This window comes from Dermacentor andersoni, chromosome 4, assembly GCF_023375885.2.
Source record: "Dermacentor andersoni chromosome 4, qqDerAnde1_hic_scaffold, whole genome shotgun sequence".
Taxonomy (NCBI): domain Eukaryota; kingdom Metazoa; phylum Arthropoda; class Arachnida; order Ixodida; family Ixodidae; genus Dermacentor; species Dermacentor andersoni.
Window position 1 is genome coordinate 143,618,424 of NC_092817.1, and position 16,256 is coordinate 143,634,679.

Genomic DNA, 16,256 nt, shown 5'->3' on the forward strand with positions numbered 1-16,256 from the left:
TCGATGAGAACAAGTCCCTCCCTTCAACACCGTCCTGAGCGTGGATAAGTCGGACGACGGCATGGGCCAGCTACCACTTATTTCATGCCCGACCGCAACTCTTACAACTGGATGGCAGTGGTGAGATCGTCCTACAACACGTAGAAAGCGATAAGATCTCACGGACTTTGGGACATGGTGACCGACTGGTATCCCGATCAAGTTGGAGGCGACTTAGGATTGACCACCTATTACAACTGACTGGATACGGCGACTGGTGATATGGTCCTGCTTGAGAGGGTAAGCGTTTGGTTTCGGCTGTAAATTTACCAAGCTTCAATTTCTCTGGGTTTGTAGATTTAAACCGCTGGGGATCTTTTACGTGTATTCTGATTTGCGTGGGTATCGCAGCAAGTATTGTGTGACAGCAGAGCCAAAGCTTAAAGTAGCGACCATGGTCCTATTGTGTATGAGGAGAGCTGAGCTGTTGTGGTTGTATGAAGAGCTCGAGGTAGACGTAGAGGAGGACTTGAATGAAGCAGAAATTCGTAAGACCATTCTCCAAAGTGTCAGTGATTTGAAACTCATCGAACAACTAAGTAAACGGATTCTAAGCAAAAGACAGGAACAGGAATCAATTAGGCAAGAACGCCAAGAGCGCGAGCGAAAACGCCAAGAGCGTGAGCGAGAACGTGAGAAAAAAACGGCAAGAGCTCTAAAAAGAAATGGCAGCATTGAACGAACGGATATAAGCTTTGCAGTAGTTAAACGCACAAAGACAACGGCTGCCTCAAAATTCTGTAGGTAGTACAGAGCAAAAAAAGGAAATATCTAGCGGGTTTTCGCCAAAAGCCGATCAGAGGAGTAGTACATATGAGATTAGCAGCGCATTCATAGGTGGACGGAGAGAGCTAGCTGCTAACGACGCCTCCCGTCAAGCCCCTCCCTTCAACAACGTCCTTATCGTGGATGAGTTGGACGATGGCATGGGCCAGCTAACACTTATTTCATGCCCGACCCCAACTCTTACATGTAAACCTGACCGTCGCTTCGGCAAGCGATGCACATGAAAGAGGGACAAATACAGCACTGTGAGGAGGAAGGTCAGTATCTGAAGCTACACAGATCCTGCTAACATCGTGAACTTGAAAGTCGTGAGATGGGAAATCGCACAGAATGGAGAACTGAACCTCAGCACGTGCACAGTCAATGACGGCATGATGGCGCAACAGAAAATCCCAACCGAGAATCACGTCGTGGGAGCAAGAAGTTAACATAAAGAAATCAATTGAATACAATATCTCTCGAATGAGCACCCTGGCATTGCACATAGTGACTGGTTGAACTTGTTGTGCACTGGCTGTTCTAAGCAATGATACCGAAGGCTTCATGGTCCCTTTCCGTAATGCACGGCAAACCTTCTCACTAATCACAGATACAGCAGCACCTGTATCGACGAGCGCAAGAGATTTGATGCCATCAAAGGCAGAGGCGCGCTACATATCCCGGGGTACCGCAGGCATAGCATATTGGGCGGTTGTCAGCAGTGCACCAAGGATTTGTACCCTGCTACTGTGCACTGAAAAAGGGAGCCGCCGGCTGGCAGACGAGCAGACGAGGTGCCCGTACCCCGGCAGACGAGATGCCCGTACAATGGCTTCAGCATACGTCAGGCGCGCGGCCACGGGAGCCAGCTGACACGGAGGTGGAAGAGCTTCGGTCACTTGCTCTTGAATTATTTGTCGGATCGCTGTAGCCAAATGTTGACAAGGCTTCTCCATGGTCGGCAAAATCGAGAGCTGTCGCGCGACCTCTTCGTGCACAAATTCTTTTATTTTCGTCAGCAAAGTTGTGTGGTTGTCGCCAATAACCAATGCTGCTAACGAATCTTCCGTAGGCGGTGGGCACTGAGCTAAGACGTGTTGTTTCCGTAGCTCGTCAAAACTTTGGCACAGATTGATAACTTCGGCCACGGTACGCGGATCCTTAGCTAAGAACATTTGAAAGGCGTCCTCATCAATGCCTTTCATAACGTGTTTTATCTTGTCCTGTTCTGCCATCGACGGATTCACGCGCTTACACAGGTCAATGACATCATCGATGTGACTTGTAAAAGTTTCACCGTGATGTTGCGCACGCCCCCGTAAGCGTTCTTCTGCGCGAAGTTTGCGCACAGCGGGGCACACGGACACTTCTGCGAAACTTGTTTTGAATGCGCTCCATGTTGTGAAATCGTGTTCGTGGTTTCTGAACCAAAGGTTCACGACGCCGGTTAAGTAAAACAGCACGTTGTGCAACTTGGTGACGTCGTCCCACTTGTTATGCTAGCTCACCCGTTCATAAGATGACAACCGATCCTCCACGTCATGGTCATCGGTGCCGCTAAAGATGGCAGGATCACGCTGGCGCAACGCACCAGAAACGATGGCTGCCGGAGGCTGTGGTGCATCTTCCTGGGTGGTTTCGTCAGGCATGGTCGCAGCAGTCGGTAGCGCCCGGCTTCGGAGTTCCAGTTTCCGAGGCTACCCAGCAGCTCCACCAAATGAAATGGGTTTTATTGCAGCTCGTTCGAGAAATCGCAAGTAGCTCTTGATCACGAGTCCTAGCCCTTCGCATCAGCAGCCCGAGCTCAAGTCTCGCGTCGCACGCAGCGGTGGCAGTCCGCACAGCGCCACATGCATATTACCCACTACAATAATATATATATATATATATATTGAGTGACCCAGCCAGTAGCTACAGGAGGGTAGGCAACGCAAGCTTCCCTTTGATAACAAAATCGGCAGAGAGGCCTCCGGTCAATTTAATATCTCATATATTGCGGCTCGCCTTTGATACGAAGGTTCAGCTCACAAAGCCGAAAGCAGTGGAGCCACGAGAGGTTTAAGCTTATTGTTCGGACATTGAAGACCTTTCGGATGCTTCGAGACGCAAAGAACGCCGTGTTCCCACCCAAGAAAGCTCGTACTCATGCCTGCGGGTTGGGGGAATGCAGTAAGCAGCGAGCCTGCTTTCAGTGAGCGACGCGTCATGGATCAAGGTACCAGCTGAGCGGAGGCAAGAATGCTGCGAGTCAAGACGCGAAACCCGCTTCAACCAACTGCGGATTCCCTCTGCTGTCGGCGAAGAATTTCTCAAAAAAAAAAAAAAAAAAAACGGTCTGTCCGTCGGTTGAGAGACCTAGACCGAATGCTGGTCGATAGGTTGCGCTACCCTAGGGATTGATGGGCCCCTGCCAACGCAATCTTTATCTGGAGACGCTGTAACTCGTCGGCCATTATTTTCATTTTCATAAATCCCGCGTTAGTCTGGAAGCTTCATGAAGCACAAACCAAAGCACACGCACTCGCCCACATACATACACACAATAAAATGCCCCCAAGAAGATGCATCTCCCCGCATAAAGCAAAAGCAAATATAGTTAACAACTTCATGGGAAACCAGACAACTGAAAAACAAAATTTACGCAGTAATATAATCATCTAGCATAATTAAATGAGTGACTTTTGCGAAGAATTACTCAAATGAACCTCTGCTTACATTTGGGTGCACGATAAAAGACTCCAGATAGTTCAAATAATCATTCGTGTTCCACTATGGCATCTATCATAAGTACAGTGTTGCTATAGGCACATTAGGCCCCGTGGACCAACCAGAATAGACTCTTCTTAACCGTCTGATATGCGCAAGAAAGTTTCAGACGTGAAGAGTTAAAAATATCCAGCGAGAAACGCCAAACATGCTTCTGCGATGCATTGGCATTATTACTTTAACGCACTGTGACCAGCGGTGAATATAAATAAGAACCTACTTCTTGACTCCACTGCGGAAACCAGGAAAAGAAATAGAGCGGCAATGCTGCCTTTCATATCTGGAAAACAGAAACATATAGAACAGATTGAGCGATGCGTAAGACAGCTGCAGAGTGACATTGTTCGAGTACAATTTTTCACAATGTGCGATCCTGCGCAATAACGTCAACATGATCGGGCACTTGAGAAATTGCGCTCCAGCAATAAGGAGATAAGGGCAGCTTTTTTAAGAGAATCCTTCTTAGTTCCTTGCTGCGGTTTTGTAGGTATCTGTCACCCGACCTCTATGGACTGCGCGGGAGCATGCTGACGTGAAAATGCCGCGCTCTCAGAACTTTTTGAACACTTGCCACAAAATATATGCTCTTGTGTCAACTTACATATATATTATGTCTGATTCGGACCACACGTTCTGCACCCTTTTCACACCCTTAACTTTCCTGATTATCTAATCAGCCTGGTTCGACCGTGGCGTTTGACTTAAGGCTGCGCGCTATGTGTGCTCTTATTCACTCACCTGATTTATAACGTAGGTGCTTAGTAATAAGCCATTTAAACAGGCGGAAATCCCCAGTTCGAGGTCGTTCGACTGTAGCAAAAGCAATTGCACTTCGCAAATGACTGGGGGAAATGTACTGCGGACTACTAATCGACCAGAAATAGCCAATTGACGTCATATAACCTGTATAAAATACAGAGGACCCTTTCTTTCTCTTGTGGATGGCGTCCCTTCGAAAGATCAGACAGCTGCTGATCATGAAGAAAAGAAACGACCACAAAGAATGGACACTTCATAGCCCCTTAATGAAGAGAACTGCGCATTGTACAGTGCTCACGGAATGAAACGCGTCTATTTAGGGCTAACTAATGCGCCTACTTTTGTTTCCACCGGCTGCAGTTCCTATCGCATCGACGTAATTTTGGCGCGTGCACTTAGATCGAAGTCCGCGTCACCTTTGGTGACCGGATTCATGGTGACATGACATGGTACTCTCGAGTACTTTGCACATATGCGGGGTTATACTAAAGGCTGCCTGTCGCATTTCATTCCGTGAGCACTGTACATGCGATGTGTTGTGTTTTATTCGACCGGTTGACAAACAAAAGAGAAAAGAAACTTCGTTTACATAGCTACACATCAGAGATGTGTTCTTCATGAACAGCGTCGGAGCAATGCTGCCAGAAATTATCGAAAACCCTGCTGAACTTTTCCCTTAAGCATAGGGAAGTTGTAAAAGAACAGAACAGCCATGTTATGTCCGCCCAGACCAAGTCGTGTGTGCACAAGATGAGCAACTTCTTGCGTATGGAGGTCACGCGTTTATTAGAAGCAGGTTCTCCACGTGTTGCCGTAGCCGTACTTTCAGAACACATGAAAAAGTGCATCGTGTTTTACAGTTCACACATATTTACAGACGAAATCTCAGAGCAAGAAGAAGGAAGTCGTGGGTATACATTACATTTACTCTCTATACAGTACTTAAGGAAGACTCCTTACTTAAGAAAGTAGGGAGTCGATACGGAGTCAACGCTGTGTTTATGGCTCATAAGTTTGGAAAGATTTGCGTCACCGTGCAGAGAAAAAAACACCAGTTGAACAGGAAGGAAAGACTTGATAGGTGCACTACAATTTATGCCAACAAGTTCACAGAATACCGTACGGGCGCAGTCTATGGTTCTTTTTCAGGGGGGATGGTAGGCAGAGTAGACCGTTTTGTAATTTGCTCAAGGTCCACTGAATGACACTTTAAAACTTCCATTTGTTCAGTACACGCAGTTGTGATTACGCACACTAAGCTTTGCTTGAAAATATTAAGAAGCGTTTCAACTATAGCCTTTTATATTTACCCATATTAGTACTTTCGTTGGCGAGCATTCAACTATGACTAAAGCAATCAGTGTACTGGAATTATTGCCAAATATTGCTTACAATGTGGGTTTTTACTGAATTAAACAAATAACATTCACATTGTAATTCACTTCAAAACAAGATTTCTAACCTTGATAATTTGGCAAGGAAATTATATTTATTTAAAATAATAGACTTCAGGTAACAAGATCGATTTAGTTAAGTAGATGCCTAAGACAAATTTCAACAAGTGAGCAAAATCTCGGGTTGAAAATTTAGTTGATTACGCAGGTAATGTTCCATTCGTCTGCGAAAACAGTGTTTTCCAGAAATCGCGTTTAAGTGTTCAGTTGTGAAGCGTCAAGTCCAAAATTCATCATTGTCATAATTAGCCATATCATTTATCAGTCGTTGCTTTGCAAAATACTTCCTGGCCATTACTCAAGCTTTTCTCTTTGGATTGCTTTAAAGTAGTTGAGCGAGGCACCAGCGATCTTCATGTAGCTCGCCAATGTAACCAGTGTTACCATATTTTTTTTAACCGTGTCGCAAAATTGAGACAAAAAAGTCGCTAAATTTCGACTAAATTGTAAAGTCGCTAAAATTGTCGCTAAGGCATCGGAGTAAGTTTAGGTAACGTAGGCGGTTTGGAACCCTAATGCGCGCTAGCATGGTGTAAATCATTTACCGAAAGTTACCGTATTTGTCTATTGTCCGAGTGAGTAAGCAATAAATTGAGAATTTACGATCAGTGCTTAGTGGGCATATACTTTACTATTATACTACCATAACAACAGACGATGGCAGTTTGAATTCGGCATATACCCTAAGATTGTGAGTTTCTGTTTCAGTGCAACAAAAAAAAAAAAATCTGATTGTTTTAGCACGAAAGTGCACTTGGTCCACATTATATCTGAGAATTTTTCAGTTTTTGGCAATCCTGGAAAGATAGCAAAATTCTGCAAGACGCTCAAGGTGACATGTTAATACAACGATGAATATCATCTGGCCTTTATACATGTCAAATACTATGCTTCCGTCCATTGTTTTACCTGTAGGCTCTTCGCAGCTCTGGTTTGTCCAAAACCCATGCGATAAGGAAACATTGTGTTCAGGCTCGCGTCAGCGAACCCAACCGCTCCTATGTTCACGTCTTCCTATATAAATTTATCTTATTATTCAGCTCTTACGTTCTAAACCTCACAAAAGAAATTGTATATGTCCGAAAGTTGAACTTATTTACTGAAAATGCAGAACCAAGAGCGTTTAATGGACCATTCAAATCGCTTTCATGAGATGTAAAAAAAGAAACATGCATTTTGTAACGGAACGCACTGTAAATCCTGTTAGGCAACCATTGCTTCATCGGGATCACAGAACCTACGCGTCAGGCAGCCAATTTCGGCCGCTCGCATGTCACTTTGAATAATAAAGGGCGCTTCTAGAAGGCCATTTTCGAAGAAAATTTTCTTATTTCGAAGCCGCTAAAACGTTGTCAATTGTTCTGTCGGCTCAATAAAAAAAAAGGTCGTCTGTCGCTAAATAAAAAGATTTGTCGCTAGACAAAGAAGAAAATCGCTAAATCTAGCGACAAGATTGCTAAAATGGCTACACTGCTCGTCAGCCCGGCTCGACCACGTTTTTGTCGCAGAGCGCCATTTTCCGTAGAATCTGCGCCTTTTTCTTCAGCTTTGATGACAAATGACGCATCTGTGCCTTCTGTGGGTTGCATGGAAACAAATTCTTTTGGGTAAATTTTTAAAACAATTTGAGCTACGGTAAGAAAATCGCTGGTGCAAAAAGAACAATGATGAATAATTGCATTTTCGCTGAAGCTTTCCAGCTACGAAAACCAGAAATTAGTTACTAAGCCTGAAATCCTAATTTGAATGCAAGAAAAGCAACTTTTTTACATGGTTCCAGCTTTTTTGAAGAAAGGTGTGTCAATCTACTACGAAGCCAGGCTGAATTTTATAAGGGCGATGTAACTTTCATGCGATCTTTGATGTACTTCTAGAACTCCCTTAGGCGTGAGAATTGGAGAATATATATTACTCATGAAATGAAGCATCTCTTGGTATCAGAATTGAAGAAGCGTTATTTCTAAGGTAATTGCCTTCTATCACCCCGTAAACATGGTCGCTTTTATGTGAGGCAGACAGGGCAATAAGACGGCGAGTTGAGATAGTTGATTGACGTTCATATTTGAAGATTGTAGCACACCTAAGACGCGGACACAGAAAGCAAGTAGACACGACAGCGCTTGACTCCCAACTAATTCATTGTTTGACAGAAAAACGCTTATAAAACTGTTACTGTATTTTAGCGCATGCGCAGCAAAGCAAGATGACACAATCACGACATGAGCGCCAAGACCCCAGACTCCTAAACATTCTGTTGCAATTGTTGCCTATCTAGATATGCATACTCTCTATCGTGCAGCTTAATGGTTGTGTGACTGACGCAATCGCTACCCCTTGTTCATACATAATATGCCTCGACTATTTCGTGAGTTACGGTGGTGGTGGTGGTAATGTTTATTGAAAGTGGGAAGGGGAAAGGGGGGAGGTGGCTGAGGGATCGGGCTCAAGTAAGGCCCTGGGCCTGCTTGGCCTTCTCCGCCCAGTCCACCAGCTCAAGCTGTCGACCGACGTCCCCGCACCTGAGCCAGGCTGTCCAGTCAGTCTCGCTGCTGACGGGCGGATGAGAGAACGGGAGCGAGGTGCATTCCCACGGCGGGTGTATACCCGCCATTTCTACAGTTTCTGCAGTGCAGGAATAGATGTGTATAGCCTGTGGATGTTAAGGATTGTAAGGAGGTTTATTGGACGAGTCCAACAAACGGGCGGTAGCTCGGAAGAGTACGCAAGGAGAACAAGATGGTGGTGTTCGAGCGCCGATCTCGTGCGCTCCGCTCTTGATGATGATCGGGATGTCATTCTCTTCCTTTCTTCATTACAATTGCCCCCGTCGAGAAAGGTGGAGCCATCCTGGCGATCTAACAGGTGGGGACAAGAGGGTCGAAGTACGGCTTGAGGCGGTCTACGTGAACAACATCCCATCCACGTCGACGACGGTCGCCGTGCAGCATAAGAGGTTCAAAGACGTAGTTTACGGGGGAAGTACGCTCGACGACGCGGTAGGGACCATGATAATTTGGGAGTAGTTTGGACGACAAGCCAGGGGCGCAGGGTGGTACAAGCAGCCACACGAGTTCTCCAGGAGCGAATGTTGCGGCAGGAGAGTGGTCATCATCGCGGTAATGTTTCTGGAGTTGTTGGTCGGCTGTAGTAAAGCGCTTGGCTAGTTATCGGCAATCGTCAGCATAACGGGCGGCTTCCGACACGGGCGTGCACTCTGAGGTATCTGGTGCGCATGGCAGCAACGTGTCGATAGTTTGCGTCGGCTGGCGACCGTACAGAAGTAAAAAGGGGGAAAACCCGGTTGTGACTTGCGTAGCGGTGTTATACGCGTATGTCGCAAATGGAAGAACCAGGTCCCAGTTAGAGTGATCAGATGCAACATGTGTCGCAAGCATGTCGCCCAGTGTCCGATTAAACCACTCAGCGAGACGGTTCGTCTGAGGGTGGCAGGCAGTACACGTCCGATGTACAATGTTGCACTGGTGGAGAAGTGCTTTGATTACATCGGAGAGAAATACGCGACTACGGTCACTGAGCAGTTCGCGACGAGGACCGTGTCGAAGCGCAAAACGCTTGAGAATAAGAGAGGCGACATCCTGTGCTGTCGCCGTGGGAAGAGCAGCGTTTTCGGCGTATCGTTCAAGGTGGTGGACAGCAATGATAGCCCATCGGTTTCCCGCCGTGGTCAAAGGTCCATAAAGGTCAATTCCAACGCGGTCGAATGGGCGGTCTGGGAATGGAAGGGGCTTTAATGAACCTGCGACAGGATGCAGTGGCTTTTTTCGTCGCTGACACTCGTGTCAGCCGCGAATGACCTTGTGGACAAAGCGAAACATTCCGCGCCAGTAGTAGCTTTTCCGTAAGCGTTCATAGGTCTTGAAGACACCGCCGTGAGCACACTGCACACCCCATTCACACGTAGCCGACGCATTGTACAAGGTGAGGGAGCTGAACCTTGTTCAGCGGGTCTATCCCATCACAACATATTTTGCGGCCCCAGACAACTCATGCAAGGGAATTGTTCCTCGTCTTTTGCCCGGTGTACCGTCTTCCAAGCTAGTGGATGAGCTTTTGGCTCCTGGAATTCAAATACTTCAAGCACAAATGATAGGTCAAACCAACGTTGCGTTGGTAACATTTGAAGGATTTAAAGTACCTCGCTACGTGCGTTTCTATGGTGCAGAACTCCGCTGCTACCCCCATCGACACCGCCAACTGGTCTGCAAGATATGTCACAAGCTCGGCCATTGGGCTGATTACTGTCCTACGCCACACGTGGTCATTTGCGCGACGTGCGGGACTGACAACCCCACCCCGTCACATCCGCGCACCCCACACCGCAGATCCTGTGACGGGACCCACACTACAGTGGATCCAAACTGTCCGCGGTGTGCTAGGCAGACACTGAACAAAGCTTGGGTGCGGAAAGCTCTCGAGAAAGAGCAGCGTGAACTCCAACCCTCCAGCGACTCGACCAATACCACAGATACGGCGGAGACCCGAACGTCGCGCGCACCAACGAAGGAGACTAGACAAGACCAGTCGGAGACTCGTTCGAGATTCCGTCGCAAGTTCCGGACCCGCTCCAAGTCTCGGTCCCGATCCCGCGAGGCATCGGTGCGCCTCCCAGAGAGGCGCCCTCCTTCCCCATCTTCCCAACAACCCTACAAGAAGTCCCTGCAGACCAACGCCCCAGCCAAGGTGACCCTGGTCCCTTCAGGCATGCAGCGGACCCCGGAGAAGAAAACAGCAATGGAGGCGCCTCGGGAGGTAGGTCGGGCGGAGGTTCCCCCACAGGTCGCTCCGCCCATAAATCTCTCCCTACCCCTTCCCCTATTACCAATTCGTTATCAAATCTCGATCCTCTAATAGAAATAGCCTGCCTACGTCGTGACATGGAGGCGCGCTGTGAGCGCCTGCAAAAACAAATGGACGCGCTGGTGGCAGACATGAGCACTAGTATGCAGGCGGCTCTGGACAGGATAGAACGCCAAATGGAGGCCCTTCAAATAGGGATTACGGAGCAAGTGAAATCATGTATAGAGTGCACTTTCACACGCATGCAAGTTCCTGAGCTTAGCGGTAACAACGAAAGCGCGCTTTCCGACCAAGGCTCTCGGCCGCAACCTTCAAATGTGGGCACCCGGCGCCCGCATCCCTATGCACGACCGCCTGCTTCCTCTCGCGATGATGATGGCGCCGCGTAACGCCGAGGAACTAGTGGTGTGGCAGTGGAATTGTAGGGGATTCCGCCGAAAACGAGGTTCCCTACAGCAGTATATCGCCACATCCACGAAGCCTCCCGATGTCATCCTCTTACAGGAAGTCAATTGCACCTCTTCTTTATCCGGCTACAGCACGCTCTCGGGTGTCTCTCCTCTTGTGGGAGCCTTAGTTTTGAAACATGTTACATGTCGCATGCATACCGCTAACATTGACATTCCTCACCAAATATTGGAAATAATTACGCAAGGTAAACGCAGCGAGTCTGTTTATACTCAATGCACACAGTTCCCCCCGTTCGCGAACGCACTGTTTTCAGCACCTACTAACAGAATGTGGTAGGTTTGGACGGGTTTGTGTGGTGGCCGGCGATTTTAACGCTCCGCATACTGCATGGGGTTACGTTAAATCGCAGGCTAAAAGGACCCGCTTATGGAATGCCATCTGTAACATGAGATACACACTGCTTACCGACCCAGAACACCCCGCTCGGATAGGCAACAGCGTATCGCGTGACACCTGCCCTGACCTTACCTTCGTGCGCAATACTGACCCAGTCGTTGCGCACGGGCCTTTAGAGGAGCACCTTGGTAGTGACCACTACATTATGGCGACCACTTTGTCATTACAGGGTGCGCGCAGGCCCGAGCGAAATGTGCGTATAACGGATTGGACGAAATTCAGGGAACGCCGCCAGGACCGACCTGAGCGCCAAGGGTACGAACGCTGGCTTGACTCATTCGCACAAGATCTAGAGGCCACCACGAGCACATTGCGCACCACAACCGAGACACCAGACATAGACCCGCATTTACTTCATCTTTGGAACGCCCGCAGAGGGTTGACACGACGATGGAAACGACAACGCCTCAACCGCAAACTTAGGAAACGTATAGATCAAATTACACGGGAATCTCAGGAGTATGCAGAGATCCTTACAAGGAATAACAGGCGAGGATTTTGCGATCGCCTCTCAGGCACATTCAGCACAGCAAAAACGTGGTCGATTCTTCGCTCACTCACAGATCCCACCGCAACAAAGGGAAAAGCATTTCAACAGCTGCACATCCTAATGCACGAGTACAGGGACGATGTCTCGACACTCCTCAGAGAGCTAGAGAAGCATTTCATACCCACAGGCCCGCCGCCGTAGTACCCTGACTATCCTTATGTAGGTGAGGCGAACGAATTGCTCGATGCAGACATCACATCTGACGAGGTGCGGGTGGTCCTACAAGACCTACGCCGCAACACGGCACCGGGAGCCGACCACATCTGATTCGCCACCCTTCGTAACCTCAGTGACGCGGATATTAACCACCTCACCCATGTCTTCAATGATTGCTGGCGCAAGGGCATGCTTCCCCAAGCATGGCGACACGCCGACATCACACTGATCCCCAAACCGGGCAAGCCTGTTAAGGTTGAAAACTTACGACCCATCTCCCTAACATCCTGCATTGTTAAGCTCGTGGAGCATGTACTCTTGCGGCGTCTGTAGCCCTTCCTCGAAGAAAAATCATTCTTTTCTAACTCTCAATTCGGATATCGGGCTCATCTGTCTGCCAAAGATGTGCTTTTACAATTGCGGGAGGAAGTCATAGGACCTCCGTCGTCCTCCCAAACGAGAGCACTCATCGCCTTAGACCTAAAAGGGGCATTCTATAATGTTGAACATGACCTCATCCTTCGCAATGTTGCACATTCACACTGTGGAATTCGTATGTACAACTATATCCGCGCATTTCTTCGAGATCGCACAGCCACCGTAGGAATGGGACCACATCGATCCGGTACGATTCGCCTTGTAGGACGTGGGACACCCCAGGGCTCAGTTCTTTCCCCTACTCTATTCAATATCGCGCTCGCAGGGCTCCCCCGGCTACTCGACCAGATCCCTGATGTCGCCCACGCTATTTATGCGGACGACATTACTATCTGGTCGACACGGGGTTCCGACGGAGCCATCCAGGACCGACTGCAGCAAGCAGTCGATACAGTTTCCGAGTACGCGAGAAAATGCGGCTTAAGATGTGCTCTGGAAAAGTGAGAGCTCATAATCATTCGCCCCCGGAGCCGTTCCTCTACTCCCCCTATCACTGTGCACGTGGATGGCACACCGATACCACAGGTTAATCGTGCTCGTATCCTCGGCCTACACGTCCAAGTGGATGGCAGGTCAAACTACACTGTTTCCCTTCTATCCAGACAGATTGAGCAAATTCTGGCCATGATCCGGAGGGTCTCCAACAGGCGCTCGGGCCTTCGAGAAGAGGACTTGTTGCGCTTGGTGAAGGCATGCGTGATTAGCCGCCTTACATACCATCTCCCATTTCAGCGGTTGACCCAAGCGCAACAACTTCGCATAGACGCAATGATTCGCAAAGCGACGAAGCTGGCCCATGGCCTCCCGAATTATACTTCCACACGCCGTCTCCTTAACTTAGGGACACATAACACACCAGGCAAGCTGCTAGAGGCACATTGGGTCAGCAATCGCCAGCGTCTCCTACTCACTCCTACTGGCCGCCATCTTCTCACACGGCTAGGATACTCTGTCCCACCCCTTGAGTCTGAAACCCGTCCAACGATCTTGTCGTCAGCGATACGCCAAGCACTAAGTATTCATCCATTGCCACGTAATGTGCACCCCGAGCATGACAAAGGGCGGCGCAAAGCCCGTGTACGATACATTGGCCGCATGCTTGCAAACATCCCGGAAACACATACTTTATACACGGACACATCACGCACTCAAGAGGACTATACCTCGGTAGTTTTGGATGGCACCTAATCCTTCAGAGAATCTGCTGCAATGCGCGGAACAAATGCCGCTTACGGAGAAATTCTCGGTGTTGCTCTTGCAATTCGATACGCCATCCGTGTTCCTGAGGAAGTGTACATATTGACGGACTCGCAACAGGCATGCCGGGCGTTCCTATCAGGACATGGCATCCCGAGAGCGGCGCACCAAATTCTCAAACAGATCCCGCAAAATACACGAACCACACCTCCCCGCATCCACTTACTCTGGACCCCTGGTCATATTTCGCTGCCGGGTAACGAACGCGCAGATGCGGTTGCCCGAGAAATTTCCCTCTGGGCGACTCAGCGTGGTGAGGCGACTAGTTCAGAGTGGGTTCAGAGTGGGTCTCTTGCTCCGTTACAAAGACATACTCCGTCATTATACACGCATTCGTCGCACCCACGCCGCACCACCGCCGTCCTTCACGCGGGAGGAAGCAGTGGCATTACGCCAGTTACAAACCGCAACTTTTCCATATCTTGTCTCTCTCAATAAATTCTACCCACACTGTTATGCAGATCGTTGCCGTGGCTGTGGGAGCTCGCCCACAATCTTCCACGTCACGATTGAGTGCACTGCAAACTTCTTTCCTCCCTTGCCAACTCTCCTTTACCCCCTACGCAACAAAGAGCTGTGGGACGATGCCCTCCGCGACGGACCTCACGAGGTCCTCCGAGCTGTGATACAACGGGCTCGAAATATCGCCGGAATCATCTTAGGGACCCTGGACTGAGGGTTCCTCCCACACTGCTCTCGCCATTCAAATTTTATTAATAAAGATGTTTTACTCTCTTTCTCTCTTACGTGAGAAAGTTTTAGAAGCACATGCCTAGCTTTTTACGTGATAAATTATAAGGAGCAGTTCTATAAGGAACAGTTCTTTTTAAAAGTAAACCGACTGAAAAATAAACGTATTCACTTGTTATACATAACGTAAAGTCGCCTGACATATTAAAAACAAACGTTAGTGCACTTGCGGCACTTATAGGGGCTCAGTGATGAGGCCGACATTACTTGAATGAAAGATGAAAATAAGTAATTAGCCAATCACCAAGCTTCTGCTAATTATACTTTTACTTGCTTGGTAAATCAATAGCTTTAGGAGTGAACATGACATTGTGAATAGTTTTTGGCGCAAGTCCAGTTAGTAGAAGATCAGGGGTTAATGCCAGTTTCAAAGTGCCTGTCGTCATCACTACGTCAAAATTTGTAGCGCCCCATTTATTTGCCCGCAAACCCATTTATTTTCACAGTGGGTCAAAGCCGGGTGCAACTGCTATGCATTTCAGGGGAAACGTTGCACGTCGATGCCTGGTAATCGCGCATTACTCAGGATTCGTGCTAGGCAAATCACGTCGGGGATTTACTAGCTTTAGTTCTGAACTTCTAACAGGTACCTTAGCGGTAGTAACTATATGTTAATGAGTGATAATTGTTAATTAAGTAACATAAGCTTGTGATTATCACTGCAAGTAAAGTCTGCCTAATATATGATCAAGCCGATGTTGTGAAATTGTGTTAGCTGTGACAGATGATTGAAAAAAAAATGATTAAAGCGTAGGATAGTGAAGGTCATGAATTATTGGTTTCGGAAAACCGATAAAGAGATTCTTGTAATCCTCCAACTCTTCCTTCTAGTTTTGTGACGGATACGAAAGCACATCTACAGGAGCTACACAGACCTTTAATACTACTTTAATACTACAAGGTACGGCTGTAACTTGCTCAATCTACATTGCGAGGGCTGCTTGCGAACATTCAATTTAGCGACGTACTCACCCGAATATCTACTTCGGAACCAGTGGGCGTATGAGTGTGTTGATCACTGAACAATGCTGTTAGCAAACGTGAAAACAGTTGTGCTGCGCCATTTAGCAGCTGTTTCTTGTCTCGAGTGAAAAAAGGAAGATTACATTTCCTGTCAGTCCATTTATATTGTAAGATAATTTGTAAGACAAATAGCGGCTGCATAGAGAACGAATGAACGCGTTTCGGGAATTGCGCAACTTTAAAGGAAAATACGAAGTGTGCATGCCGTCTTATTGGTGAAGGCGTTCCTACAAGAAGAGGGTAGAGGGCCGAGTTTTGGAGCAAGCATTCAGAGACAACAGGGATGCAATATTGAGAGCAATGTTGAAAAAAAAAATGTAAAACATCGCCCTTGCACTCCGTACAGATCATAAACAAGCGAAGCTGAAATGTGCGGCTCCGTTGCTTATGTTGACGTCGACGTTGTCGCTGCTCATCCTAGCGGGACCGAACCACCGAATCCATGGCCGACGTCACCGCTGGCGATCTCGCTCGGCCGCGGCGTCGGCGGAGTAACGTTGCCGCGGTAGCTCCGCTTGCGCTAACTAGCTCGGCCGCACGAGCCGCCGGATCGGCCCGACATTGCCACTTGCGCTCCGCATCGCGGGTCCGAGCTTCTGCCGGGGCGTTGGTGC

At 48.2% G+C, this 16,256-nt stretch overlaps 1 long non-coding RNA gene across 1 annotated transcript in view; it reads right to left on the reverse strand.

Moving 5' to 3' along the window:
• LOC129386478 (uncharacterized) overlaps positions 1 to 15,699 on the reverse strand; it is a 33,171-nt gene extending 17,472 nt beyond the window's left edge. The window contains exons 1-2 of the long non-coding RNA XR_008613852.2: positions 15,592 to 15,699; positions 3,791 to 3,850 (exon numbers count right to left, since the gene is read on the reverse strand). This is a non-coding gene — a long non-coding RNA (uncharacterized lncRNA). The remainder of the gene's footprint in view (positions 1 to 3,790; positions 3,851 to 15,591) is intronic.
• Positions 15,700 to 16,256: the final 557 nt, after the last annotated feature.